Below are 15,309 nucleotides of genomic sequence, written 5' to 3' on the forward strand. Positions count from 1 at the left end.
TTTATAATGGCGAATAGAATTCTTTAGATATTTGATATTATTACTAGTTTAAAATAATATGTAAATAAAATATGTGTATATAATAATCACAAATATGCATATTTCTAACTCAGATTTAGCAAGTGCAGTATTTTTTAAAATTCAACTCTTACTTGAACTGATATATTGTTTGTAATTTTATGGGATAGCTTAAAATTTTTAGTTCAATAATAGAAGGATGGCAAGAGTTTCAGAACAGTTACATCATTTCACAAAGCTGGAAGAAATTCCAATACAGAGATTGTCATGTTTATATTGTTCATTCTGTACTGTGTTCTCCACATGGCTTCTCTGTGCCAAGCATTTTCCACAGTCTTCACATCTCCAGTGCCAACCCTGCCTCTCTGCCCCAACCTTGTACAGATTACCTCATCTTTCTTCTTTTGAAAAGACCATCTATATGAACTTCTCTCCACCACAGAATTTCTGTTTTCCCACCCACTTCTCCAGCCTGTCTTTTCTCTCAGGACAAAGTGACCCTAGTTCTTTTCAAGACTACCCAGCCCCCCACCCCTTCCCACAGTCTTCAGAAACTTTTCCTTCTCCTTGTCCTTTTGCAGAAGTCTCTCCATATCCACTGACTTTTTTCCTTCTGTCTCAATGTATTCGTTTAGTCCCCAACCTTAAAGATATGGTTTTAACCTTGTTTCTTCTATGTGCTCCCTTCTAAACTCTGCTTCCACTGTTAACCAGTTTCTGAAACCCCTGTCTCTCCTCATTCACAACTATTAATTATTCTTGGGATCTAGCTTCCCAGCTTCACAAGTGTACCAGAATTGTTCTTTCAGAAGTCAACAGTCACCCATCACCACTGCCTCTTCAGGCTGACAACATCGGGGTCCCAGCTGTGTTTCTGAAATACAGTTTTTACTCTTGTGCAGCACAAATAAACATTTAAAAGAGCAGATATTCAATATATTAGGTAATGATTATATTGCTTTTTTTCCATAGTTAGAATGGCTTGGTTTGTTTTTTGTTTTTGTTTTTGTTTTTTTCCTTTTAGCAGTCTCCAGTAAGGCTAGCATTGGAAAGGAGATTATTAGCAGATTATTTCAAATAAAGGCAGAAAAAAGTCATAATTTACCACTTCCTTCCTAGGGGTATACTGAAAAATGCCTTTTTAGGATCTTTTTTTTTTTTTTTATTCTTTGAAAGTAAGGGGGAAAACTAAGTGCAAAGCAATATATACTATATAAATGCTATGTAATATATATATATATATATATTGCCTTTTATGTGAAAAAATAAAATACAAGGACACATACACATGCACACACACATATTCTATAGAATAGCTATAATATTAAAGAAACAAACAAACTAACAAATGTTGGCAAAGTTGTGGAGAAATTGGAACCCTCATACATTGCTGGTAGGATTATAAAAGGGTGTAGCCACTTTGGAAAAAGTTTAACAGTTCTCAAAAAGTTAAACAATGAATTACCATATGATGTAGAAATTCCATGCCTAGGTATATACTTAACAGAATTAAAAACAAGTGCTCAGGGCGCCTGGATGGCTCAGTTGTTAAGCGTCTGCCTTCGGCTCACGTCATGATCCCAGGGTCCTGGGCTCGAGCCCCACATGGGCTCCCTGCTCAGTGGGGAGCCTGCTTCTCCCTCTCCCACTCCCCCTGCTTGTGTTCCCTCTCTCACTGTGTCTCTCTCTGCCAAATAAATAAATAAAATCTTTAAAAAACAAACAAGTTCAAACAAAAACTTGTACACAGATGTTCACAGCAGCATTACTCATAATGGCCAACAAGTGGAAACAAGACAAACAACCTAAAAAAATGTGATATATCCATATAATAAAATATAATTCAGCCAAGAAAAGGGATAAAGTATTGATTCATGCTGCAACATGGATGAACCTTGAAAATATTATGCTAAGTGAAAGAAGCCAGTCACAAAAAGCCACATGTTGTATGATTCCATTTATGTGGAATGTCCCAAATAGGCAAATCTGTAGAAACAGAAAGATTAGTGGTTGACAGGGGCTGCAGGAAGGTGAGAATTCTGACTGCTAAGAGTGTTTCTGCTAATAAGATACGGGGTTTCCTTTTGGAGCAATGAAAATGTTCTGAATTAATATACTGATTGTTGTGCAATACTGTGATTATACTAAAAATACAAATTAAAATGATGAATTATCTTAAATGAATTTTATCTCAATAAAAAGATCCAAAAAGTAATAACTGAGGACAATAATGAAATTTAAGCCATTGGGGAAAAACAGGAATCCATGACTTCATAATACTATAAACAAATGAATGAATACTTAGAAGAGAAGGGAAGTCTCCTCCTTACAGTAAGATGCCAACCAGTAAATGTGAAGGGTGTGGTAGAGTTGGAAAATTATTATTTTCATAGTAAAGACTGGTTTGGCAAAAATCATCAATGGATACTAAATCTAGAGGGAATGTTTGATGAAGAGCGGTATATTTCCATGATCTTAAATCTCCCTGATTGCTTATTAGGTGCAACATAAAACACATAAGAGAAACCAGGTAACAAGTTGGGTGCCTGATCAGAATTAACATCAGCGGGACACCTGGGTGGCTTAGTCTGGTAAACTTCTGCCTTTGGCTCAGGTCATGATCCCGGAGTCCTGGGATCAAGTCCCACATCGGGCTCCCTGCTCAGCGGGGAGTCTGCTTCTCCTTCTCCCTCTGCCCCTCTACCTGCTTGTGCTCTGTCTCTCCCTCTCTCTCAAAATAAATAAATATAATCTTAAAAAAAAAATTAACATCAGCAACATGGGACAACATATATCTCCTAATGATACCCTGAGAAGAACACAAAATCAGGCAGTGTTCTATGGTCTTCTGGCTAGGAATGCATAACCTGAATCTAATTATAAGGGAGCATCAGACAAACCCAAACTGTTTTTTAGAAAAACAACTGCCCTCTCTTTTTCCGGCTGGAACCATGGAGGGTGCAGAAGAGAAGAAAAAGAAGGTTCCCGCTGTGCCAGAAACCCTTAAGAAGTGAAGGAATTTCGCAGAGTTGAAGATCAAGCGTCTGAGGAAGAAGTTTGCTCAGAAGATGCTTCGAAAGGCAAGAAGGAAGCTTATATATGAAAAAGCTAAGCATTACCACAAGGAATATAGGCAGATGTACAGAACTGAGATTCGAATGGCAAGGATGGCAAGAAAAGCTGGCAACTTCTACGTACCTGCGGAACCCAAATTGGCATTTGTCATCAGGATCAGAGGTATCAATGGTGTGAGCCCAAAGGTTTGAAAGGTGTTGCAGCTTCTTCGCCTTTGCCAGATCTTCAATGGCACCTTTGTTAAGCTCAACAAGGCTTCAGTTAACATGCTAAGGATTGTGGAACCTTATATAGCATGGGGGTACCCAAACCTGAAGTCGGTGAATGAATTGATCTACAAGCGTGGTTATGGCAAAATCAACAAGAAGCGAATTGCCCTGACAGATAACACATTGATTGCCCGATCTCTTGGTAAATATGGCATCATCTGCATGGAGGATCTGATTCACGAGATCTATACTGTTGGAAAACGTTTCAAAGAAGCAAACAACTTTTTATGGCCCTTTAAATTATCTTCTCCACGAGAGGGAATGAAGAAAAAGACCACCCATTTTGTAGAAGGTGGAGATGATGGTAACAGGGAAGACCACATCAATAGGCTTATTAGAAGGATGAACTAAGGTATCTACCATGATTATTTTTGTAAACTGGTCGGTTAATAAATGACTACTCTCAAATGGAAATGTGTTGTTGTCTTGGTGACTTTTTGCTAGCCTGACTCTGCTGTCCCTTAACTATTAAAGCAAATCTTGGTGTGTGATAAAAGTCATCAGCCTTTGCGTGCAAAACCAGGGTCTAGTTTGTATCTTGGTGGAAAACATTCCTTGGGTTTATTAAAGACTCTTCTGTACAAAGAATATATCTTAATTTTTCACTTTTGAATTGTGCCACTGAGTTAGCCAAGATGGGTCTGTTCTAAGAAAGCCTATTTCATAGGCCTTTGTGCATGATTTACAAATAAAAATACTGTTGCTGAAATTCTAAAAAAAAAGAAAAGAAAAGAAAAACAACTGCCCTGTGTTCTTGAAAAATGTCCATGTTACAAAATTCAAAGAAAGGCTGAGGAGACTAAAAGAGACATCAAAACTACACACAGTACATAATCCTGTACTGGATCCTGGAACAAAGGGAAAAATAATGCTAAAAAATACATTATTGGGTACTTGACCAAATTGGAATATGGGTGGTATATTAAAGTATTGCATCAGTATTATATTTTTGAATTTGATAACCAAGCTATAGTTACATTAAAAGATTATCTTTGTTCTTATGAATTACAAATGAAGTATTAAGGAGTAAAGGGCCATGATGTATGGCAAACTATTTTCAAGTTGAAAAAAATATACATGCAAAGGGAGAAAAAATAAAACCTGCAGTAAAATGTTAAAAATTGGTGATCTTGCAGAGAAAATATGAGTTTTCGTATTACTCCATATTACATTTAACTTTTCTGTAAGTTTAAAATTATTTCAAAATAAAAACATTAAAATGTTGTGATTTTTTAAAACATATTGGTGGACTGTCATTTTTTCTTTTGCTTTTGACTTTACCTTGTGAAGTATTTTAAGCACATAGAAAAGTACAGGGATTTAACCTGGTTTTTTACCCAAATCATATTTTTTTGTATTTATTTTAGATTTTTTTAAAATACAAACTTTACAGATACTGTTTAAGTCCACTGTATACTCTTCAGTTTCATTTCTCTCTCCCACAAAAGTATCCACTACCCAGAAGTGAACGTGTTTCCTTCCTGTGCATGTTTTTAACCTTTTACTACATAGGTTTGTATGTAGCTGTTTAAGGTAATAATATTGTTGAGTATGCCACTTTATATAAGTGGTATCAAATGGCATGTGTCTGACCACGCCTTGTTTTTTTTACTTAACATTATGCTTTCCACACTTATCCATGTTTTTAAATGTAGTACATGTTTATTCATTTTAAATGATACAGTCACTGAATGCTTATGCCAGTTTATTTTTCTCCTCTTCATGGACTTTGAGGTTGTTCCCATGTATTTTCTACTTTAAACATTTTGCAGAAAGCACCCTTATACATTTCTCCTGTGCATATAAACAAGAGTTTTTTTAGAATATGTCTTGAAATGGAATTGCTGGGTCTGGGTTGTCATTATCATCGTAATTGTAATAGCAGATGTTTACCAATGCTGTGTGCCAAGAACTGTTCTAAGTGTCTCGTATGTATTTATTTAATTCTCAAAACAATAGATAGACACTATTATTATCCACATTATACAGATAAAGAAACTGAGTTATAGTGGTTAAATAAATTGTCCAAAATCCTGTAGGTAGGACACGTCAGAGGCCCGATTGAACTGATGTATGTTCTTAGCAAATACGCTATGCACAAACCATACGCTGTGGAGTACGCACACCTCTGGCTCCTCTAGATATTGCCATTTCTTCCAGAGTGGTTTTACCAAGTTACACTCGCGACAGCTAATAGAAGTGTTTTTTAAAGTTCTTAATTTGTAAAATTAAAAAGCAACTCATCCATTAAAGCTTGTTTGGAATGTTTACAAATCTTTAAAATCTGCAAGTCTGAAAAACACTTCCTTACATGACACTGTTTACAGGAACATGCTTTATAGAATCATAAGGCTGGACTCACCGGCTTCCTTACTTGACACTGTTTAGAAGAACATGCTTTTATAAGATTATTAGGCTGGGATCCTTGGCCTTTAAAAGGCCCAGCTATAGGAAGTTTCCTTAAATTCATCTGCATCCAGACTGTTCTATCAGCCATCCAGGCTTGAAACCTCATTAACCTTTAATGGCGCTCGTCTTTTCCTCACCCCTCACCTTGTCCTTATACTTGGTTCCTTACCCTGAGCCTGTGTCACATTCAGCCAAGTGATAACTCTGAGGCACTCACCCGTTGTGGCATCTCTCATCTATTGTCTTTTCGTCCCATAGGCTAGTTCAGGGTCTTAATACATCTTTCTTGGCACTATTACAAGAAACTTAAACTGGTCTTTTCCTCTAGAATCTCCCTAGAAGTGACCCATTCCATACACTGGTACTAGAGTGATCTTAATATACTTATTATGTTATTCCTTGGCCCACAAACTTTTAGTAGTGTCTCATTGCATACGAAATTAAGTTTAAAAAAACCATCTACCTCTGCTCCATAATCTTGATTTCAAGTGGTATATCATTTTATCCCCTATTACAGCCCTATATCTATCAGTAGAACATAAATAGGTCTGGAGTGGAGCTGAATAATTTGCATTTTAAGATTTTATTTATTTATTTGACAGAGAGAGCACATGTAGGCAGAGTGGCAGGCAGAGGGAGGAGCAGGCTCCCCACTGAGCAGAGAGCCCTAAGTGGGGCTCGATCCCAGGACCCTCCCAAGCCAAAGGCAGATGCTTAACTGACTGAGCCACCCAGGCGCCCCTGAATAATTTGCATTTCTATCAAGTTTTCAAGTAAAGCTGCTTGTGCAGGTTCAGTATGGGTACCACACTCAGAACTACTGCTCTAGCTAATCTGTAGGACACAGCATCAGGTCTTATAAATGAGCTGTTCATTGGATATATGTTGACTCTTGAGCAACAGGAGTTTGAACTGACCAGGTCCACTTATACATGGATTTTTTTACAGTACAGTAGTGTAAAGGTATTCCTTCTTTATGATTTTCTTAGCATTTTCTTTTCTTTAGCTTACTTTATTGTAAGAATATAGTATATAATAGATATATAAATTATGTGTTAATCAACTGTTTATATTATCTGTCCACAGTATGCTTTTAGTAGTTAAGTTTTGGAGGAGTCAAAAATTACATGCAAATTTCTGACTGCCCTGGGGCTCTGCCCCTCTAATGTCCAAATTGTTCAAGGGTCACCTGTGTATTGAATAGTATTAAATCTCTTTTTTTTAAGCCTAGAAAAATTTATTTTTCCTTAGTCTCCCTTAGTCTCAGAAGAGATGATTACTTTTTTTTAAAAAAAGTTTTAAAGTTAGAGAAAAGTTACAAGAACAATACAATGAACCCTTATATATCTTTACTTCAGTTCACCAGTGGCTTATATTTTGTTACATTTGCATGTGCTCTATGTATGTATATATGTTTGTATATATACATAATTTTTTTTCTTGAACAATTTGACTGCACCTTAGTGATAGATCTTTCCTCTAAATGCCTAAGCATATATTTCTTAAAAAGAAGGATTTTCTCTTACATAACCAATATAATTATCAAGATCAAGAAATTTAACATTGATATAATACTACTATCTAGTTCACAGTCAAAATTCATATTTTGTTGTTTTTCAAATGTCCTTTAGACCTATTTAGTTTTTTTCCTAGTCCAGAAACCAAGCTAGGATAATGTATCAAATTTAGTTATAAGCAAATTTTTAAGATTGTGTAAATATGTCAGATCTCATCAAACTTTTACCCATTAGTTTTAGCATTCACTGATCATTTTCTAACTCCATCATTCCTTTTATATTTATACTTTGCATTCCATTATAAAAAAAGATCTTCCCGGGGCACCTGGATGGCTCAGTCGTTAAGCGGTTAAGCGTCTGCGTTCAGCTCAGGCCCACATCGGGCTCCCCCCTGCTCGGCAGGAAGCCTACTTCTCCCTCTCCCACTCCCCCTGCTTGTGTTCTCTTTCTCTCTGTCAAATAAATAAATAAAATCTTTAAAAAAAAAAATCGTCCTTTCTCCATTTACTTAAGTATATCATGGAATCTTATTTCATGGGTTATAGTCTGTTTTTATCATTATTTATTTTGGTGCTCAAAATAAATATTTTTATTTTATTTGGCCAGTGGGAGCCCCCTCAGCCTGGTTCCTGTGTTCTTTTGATATTTTGCCATTATTTTGAGTGCTTCCTTATTTTCTGATTTAACTAGATGTTCTATACTTATACTTTCCTTGCCCCTGCCCTGGAATCACCCTTTTTTCTAAGGAGCTCTGTTTTCTTTTAGTGGAGAATAGTATTTAGAAATCAGTATGTGGGTGCTAGGTGTGCTCATTCCTATTGCTCCTAGGCTTTCTCAGCCAACAGAGCAGAGAGAAATACTGATAGAATAATTATAGTCCCCATACCACGGTACATTCTATTCTTTCTCTCCTTCCATAATTGTAACCAATACCAAGAATCCTTGTACCTTTGCTATTTTTTTACTCAGGCAAATACATCATTTAAAAATTAACACATATGTAGGGGCACCTGGATGACTCAGTTAAGTGTCCAACTCTTGATTTCGGTTCAGGTCACAATCTCAGGGTCGTGAGATCGAGCCCCGAGTCGAGGCTTAAGATTCTCTCTCTCTTTCTCCCTCTGCCCCTTACCCCACCCCTGCACACACTCTCTCTCTCCCTAAAAAAAAAAAAAAGAAAAAAAAGAATTTAACACATTTATTGCAGAAAATTTTTATCAGTTAAATTGCTAAATGCAAAAATCTTACATTTGTGAGACATTTTAGCCCCTCTGCTGCACGATGAGGAGTATGATTTCACGGAATCCTACCTCAGACAGATGAGGGCTTCATGATTTGGGGGATAGGCGATCTTGGGCAAGTCACTTCTGAGCTCAGTTTCCTTACCTATAAGATGGGAATAATAATAAGTAAGTAAATTTGTTTTAAGATACTAAATAATATATGTCACCAACCACAGACTTCTTAGCATAGCAAGCATTCAGCAAATTATAACTGTTTTGCAGATTATCAAGGCAGTTATTTATATGTGTAGACAAATAGTTTATTGATAGCATGGTGAGTATATTATACTAGATTAAAGCACTTGTTGTTATTGTTCTTGTTGTTTTAATGCCAGTATAGTTAATATACAGTGTTATATTTCAGGTGTACAACGTAGTGATTCAACAATTCTATACATTACTCAGTGCTCATTCAGGATAAGTGTACTTTTAATCCCCTTCACCTGTTTCACCTAACCTGCCCCACCCACCTCCTGTCTAGTAACCACCAGTTTGTTCCTTAAAGTTAAGAGTGCTTTTTGGTTTGTCTCTTTTTATCTTCATTTGTTTTGTTTCTTAAATTCCACATAAAAGTGAAATCATATGAAATCAGTCTTTCTCTGATTTATTTCACTTAGTATTATATACCCTCTAGATCAATCCATGTTTTTGCAAACGGCAAGATTTCATTCTTTTTTGTGGCTGAGTAATATTCCATTGTGTATGTATACCACAAGTTCTTTTCATCCATCCATCTATCAGTGGATCCTTGGGTTGCTTCCGTAATTTGGCTATTATAAATAATGCTGCCATAAACATAGGGGTGCATGTATCTTTTCAAAATAGTATTTTCAGGAGCTCTTGGGTAGCTTAGTTGGTTAAGCATCTGCTTCGGCTCAGGTCATGATCTCAGGGGATTGAGCCCCACATCAGGCTCCCTGCTCAGTGGGGAGTCTGCTTCTCCCTCTCTCTCTCCCTCTCTCTTTTTCTCTCTCTCTCTCTCTAATAAATAAATAAAATCTTTAAAAAATAGTATTTTCATATTATTTGGGTAAATACCCAGTAGTGGAATTACTGGATCATAGGGTAGTTCTATTGTTAATTTTTTGAGGAACCTCTATACTGTTTTCCATAATGGCTGTACCAGTTTGCATTCCCACAAACAGTACACTAGGGTTCCTTTTTCTCCACATCGTCACCAACACTTGTTTCTTGTGTTTCTGATTTTAGCCATTCCTACAGGTGTGAGGTGATATCCCATTGTGGTTTTGATGTGCATTTCCCTGATGATGAGCAATGTTAAGCATCTTTTCATGTGTCTGTTGGCCATCTGGATGTCTTTTCACATCTTTCCTTTTTTTAATTGGATTATTTGTTTTTTTGGTGTTGAGTTATACAAGTTCTTTACATATTTTGGATTCTAACCCTTTATCAGATATGTCATTTGCAAATATCTTCTCCCATTCAGTGGGTTGATTTTTAGTTTTATTGACTGTTTCCTTTGCTTTGTAGAAGCTTTTTATCTTGATGTAGTCCCAATCATTTACTTTTGCTTTTGTTTCCCTTGCATCAGGAGACATATCTAGAAAAATGTTGCAATGATTCATGTCAGAGAAATTACTGCCTATGCTCTCTTCTAGGATTTTTATGGTTTCAGGTCTCACATTTAGGTCTTTAATCCATTTGGAGTTGATTTTTTTGTGTGTGTAAGAAAGTGGTCCAGTTTCATTCTTTTGCATGTAGCTGTCTAGTTTTCCCAACACCACTTGGTGAAAAGACTGTCTTTTTCCCATTGCATATTCTTGCTTCCTTTGTCAAAGATTAATTGGCCATATAATCATAGGCTTATTTGGGGCTTTCTATCCTGTTCCATTGATCTATGTGTCTCAACCATACTGTTTTGATACTACAGCTTTGTAGTATATCTTGAAATCTGGGATTGTGATACCTCCAGTTTTGTTCTTCTTTTTCAGGATCGCTTTAGCTATTCAGGGTCTTTTGGGGTTCCATACAAATTTTATAATTATTTGTTCTACTTCTGTTAGATTAAAGCATTTTTAAGGGCAGGAGGTGTTATACATTATACTAGTAAAGAAAAAAATTTGCAGCAGATCTTTTTAAAATAAATAAACGATATAGCTATATATTATAAAAGCATATTATATATTGTACGTAAATTATATATAAATTAATATATGTATATATATTATATTTAAGGCATAGTTAAGACTCTTAAGTTATTTAAGAGTCACAGTTTTATATACACCACAAGATTGATGAATACATGTGTTATTTGCTGTCAGAATGTGCTTGGTCAGACTGTTTTTAGCTTTTATGCTTATAACAAGTAATGAAAACATTGGCTTTCCAGTCAACCAAATATTTGTTTTGCTGCTACTTACTTGTTACTGTAGACTAAATAATTTTTCTTGCCCTCAGCAGCATAAATATGGTTTTAGTCCATCTTGTGGACACTTCAGCTTTCATTTTATTCCTTTGCATATAATGCCACATGTGTGCTCCTATAATAAAATCGTAAGTACTTTATTTTCCGTCATATGGTGAAGGAGCTCATTGTACTCATGTATACAAAAATGATTCCAGAAGAAAAAGATAATGGTATCTGCTAAAATGAAAGAGGGAAAGAGAATGCTGGCATGGAACATAGAAATATAACTCTTCTAAAGAAAAAAACAGACATCGAAACTCTTAAATGTCTAAAACAGGGCATCCTGTATGCTTTTCAATAAAAACTGGTGATAGCTGTGGTAAAATATTTCATCAGTATGATTGTACTCCTAGGTCAAAAAAAGATGGAGACAAGGGGGGAAAAATGAAGTTAATGAATAAAACAAATGTTACCCTAGATCATGGCCCTATTTGTGTCTCACTAAGGAGAGGTATAAGGATTATGTGAAATATATTTATTTTTATAAAGGAATTCAAGAAATTATCAGAAAATACTGATACAGGACAAAACATTTTATAATGAGCATTCAAACAGTAGCAAGCTGATTTTCACAATCTGGGAAGTTCACTGCATTTCGAGTCAAAGTCAGCTAAACCTGCTTCTACTTCTTAGCACCCTGTACTTACCCCATCTTACCACTTAGAGCATAGGAGTATAATTATCTCTTTATTTGCTGGTGTACATCAATATACCATGAATTTCTTTTCTTTTTTTTTTTTAAAGATTTTATTTATTTGACAGAGAGAGACACAGCGAGAGAGGGAACACAAGCAGGGGGAGCGGGAGAGGGAGAAGCAGGCTCCCCACAGAGCAGGGAGCCTGATGCGGGGCTCGATCCCAGGACCCTGGGATCATGACCCGAGCCGAAGGCAGACGCTTAACGACTGAGCCACCCGGGTGCCCCAATATACCATGAATTTCTGAAAAACATCCATCTTGATCATAGTTCATTTATTTAACAAATACTTATTGAGTGCATACTATGTGCCAGGTACATTTTTGATACTTTGGAATCACCAGTTAACAAAATAAAGGCCTCTGGAATCCTTTGCAATGTATATGCATATCAAATCATTGCAGTGTAAACTTTAAATGTCTTAAAATTTTATTTGTTAATTATACCTCAAGTTGAAAAAAAAAAGGCCTCTGCCTTACTGGACCTTATATTCTACCCATATTTGCAAAGTTATTGACACACACATTATAGATCTCCCCTCACTGTCACAAGATGTCTGTAGCAGCACGAAGCATAGTGTCTTCATAGAACAGCATCCATAGCAGAAGGAAAGGTAGATGCAAGAATCTTTCTCTTTCTGGACCCTTCTCTTACTGGGAAAGAAAATCTTTCCCAGAACCCCCACCAGACTTCCCTTGGCATATCACTGGCCAAAAGTGGATCTACTGAGAGTGAACATGTGACCTGGACCAATCAATGGCAAAGCGGAGTGGGATTTCTCAACTATAAGTAAGCAGAGGAAAACTTCTTTCACCACAACTACCAACTCACCTACACTGTTGATCACTCCCTCCTCTCTGAATCACCCTTTTACTTGACCTCTCATTTCTGCTTATACTATACTTACTTCTTTACTGGTGTCTTTTAACCTTATGGATTTAAATATCATCTATATGCTTATAAATTCCAAAGTGTTTAATAGACATCTTAAACCTAACATGTCCCAAATTGAACTACTGATCTTATCTTCCAAACCTGTTCCTCCTGAAATCTTCCCTATCTCAGTTAATCTTTGAGTCACCCTTGACTCCTCTCTTTCTTTTATACCACTCATCCAACTGATCAACAAATCTAGGATATATAACCTAGCCACTTCTGTTACCACGCTGGTGGGAGCCACAACCATTTCTCACCTAGATTAGTGCAGTTGTCTAGTAACTGGTTTCTGTTTCTAGACCTCTGAAAGTCTATTCTCAATATAGTAGCCAGGATAGTCCTTCAAAAATCTAAGTCAGATCTTGTCACACTTCTTTCTTTAACTCACCAGTGGGTTTCTTAAAAGCTAAAGCCCCTATGTTTGTCTACAAGGGTTTGCATAATCTATGCCCCACCTCCTTTTTACCTCTGGTTTCATCTCCTTTTACTTCTCTCTCCTTCACTCTGTGAGTGGAGGCAGAGCAGCCTCTTTGCTCTGAGTAGGTTTGGCATGCTCCCTGCCTCAGGGCCATTACGCATGCTGTTACCCTGTCCGGACTGCAATTCCTCCTGATAATCCACATGACTCATTCCCTTACCTCTCAGGTCTTTTTCTCAGTGAAGCCTTCTCTGACCACTTCTGCTGGGCACTCCCTAAACCGTGCTTCCTTACTTCATTGTTCTCTGTATTATATTATCACCTTCTGATACATTGTGTGTTTTACTTATTTACTGTTTTCTGTCTTCCCCACTGGAATTTTTGTCTGTTTTCTCTAAGAAATATTTGGCATGTAGTGGGCATTCAAAAAAATATTGGAAAAGGAATGAGTGAAATCAAAGATGAAAGATGAACTGAATGGCTTCAGTCATGATTTGTCCCCTGATACTGAACATTCTGGATTTTGTTAGCAAAAAAAAGAAGGTAGAAGAATTATTACTTGGGCAGTCAACTGTGTCTTTAACACAAGTCCATACTTGTGAGTAACTTTATACCTTTTTATTTTTGCCCCCTGCCCTCATTTGTCTCTTACAAGAACCCATGAGGAAAGTAGGACAGGTAGTATTTTGCACAAAAAAATTGTGGCTCAGATAATTAATTTTTCCCCAAGAACACCAACATAGCTGTTAGGACCTAAATTGCCTGATAGCAACTGCAATCCTCTTCCCAGTCAATAGCTAGTACAACATTTTGTGGAATACTGTATAATCTTTCATGTAAGTCAAGAGAGCCTTTACCTCCATAAAAGTGATTATGAATCTGCTTTTTTTTTTGCCTGTCATCTTAAAATGAAAAAAAAAAAACAAAACCCAAACACTGCATATTTAATTCCTGTATCTTGGATTAAAGTACTTTTGTAATAGATAAATCAGCTACTGATATATTATTTACTACCATTATGTACTTTTTAACAAAATGGATTATCAGAATATGTTGCTTTGCTATCAGATTCCTCCAGGTTTTTCCCACATCATTCCCCTCTCCTCTTTACTGAAAATTCTCTCTCCTAGCAGCCATTCAAGCCAGAACCACAATCAAAATATTCCAAATGCTAAATAAAATTTATTTTTAATCAAGTAACATGAGCAGGCATGATTGTCATCTATTTCGTTAGGTGGTAGAGAAAAAGATACTTGTACACTTGTTTACCTAAAAGGAATTATTTAAGGTATTTAAATATGCTGAGATACTAATATACTAGCTATATACATAGACTATAAATGTGTACACATTATATAATGTATATAGTAAATGCGTATAATGAAATATCTAACACCTAAAACTATCCTGAATGTGATTTTTTTCCCTCTTTGACATTTCAAAATACACTTCCGGATTTTGTGGTTCCTTTTGGTGAATGTCAAGGTTATTATTTATCATTACATTGTGGATAAACAGATGTTCAGGTTCACAAAACTTGTGGAGAATGGAGTGAAGGACATTCAAGTTCCCTATTCAGTGAAGAAGACACAGTGGCTCCCCTTAGGTTCTGACATGAGGTTAGAGGATGGAGGAGAAGCAAGCACTTGGGCTATATTGGTCTGGGACTTGACAATACATCTATGCAAAGTTTAAGAAAGGTGTTTATTAATGAAACTAGTATTTCCATTTGCCCTTACTAGCTTTTACAGTTATAAAAGTTACCTGTCTTGAGTTTTACTTCTTTCCCGCAATCAGATAAGCAATTTCTTTTCTATCTGATTTTTATATGGACATCATAGGTTGTTTGTGGTTTTTGGCTAGCATGGTGAGAAGTCAGGTCTCTCAGCTGACTAGGACTACTGTTCTTGTCTTTACTATTACTCTCCTGCTTAATCTGCTGATGTAAAAGGACCAAGCATAAGCTTGCATCAAGTAGAACTCAGTTTGGTTGCTAGTATGCATAGCTATGTGGCCACTTAGTATTTCCTTTAGATTTATATTTTTCATCTCATTGTTTGAGTATCTTCTTTTCTACATCAGCCACTTGTTTTAGTTTCTTTGATCCTTTGTTTCCTAAAAACTAAAAACATTTCTTTTATCGGCAACTTGTGATAGTTCCATTCCAACCATGTTTCTATATATCATCTTACTGCTACTTCCTAAAAAGGAAACATTCCCTCCAGCCAGCAACTGTTCCACCTTGTTCCTCATCAGTAG

General features: G+C 36.3%; 1 protein-coding gene and 1 pseudogene across 1 annotated transcript in view; both read left to right on the forward strand.

The window, feature by feature from the left end:
- CWC27 (CWC27 spliceosome associated cyclophilin) overlaps positions 1 to 15,309 on the forward strand; it is a 199,771-nt gene that overhangs the window by 123,893 nt on the left and 60,569 nt on the right. The window lies entirely within an intron of this gene.
- Positions 2,955 to 3,858, forward strand: LOC118016837 (annotated as a pseudogene).

This window comes from Mirounga leonina, unplaced genomic scaffold, assembly GCF_011800145.1.
Source record: "Mirounga leonina isolate KUSES-001 unplaced genomic scaffold, KU_Mleo_1.0 Mir_168, whole genome shotgun sequence".
Lineage (NCBI taxonomy): Eukaryota > Metazoa > Chordata > Mammalia > Carnivora > Phocidae > Mirounga > Mirounga leonina.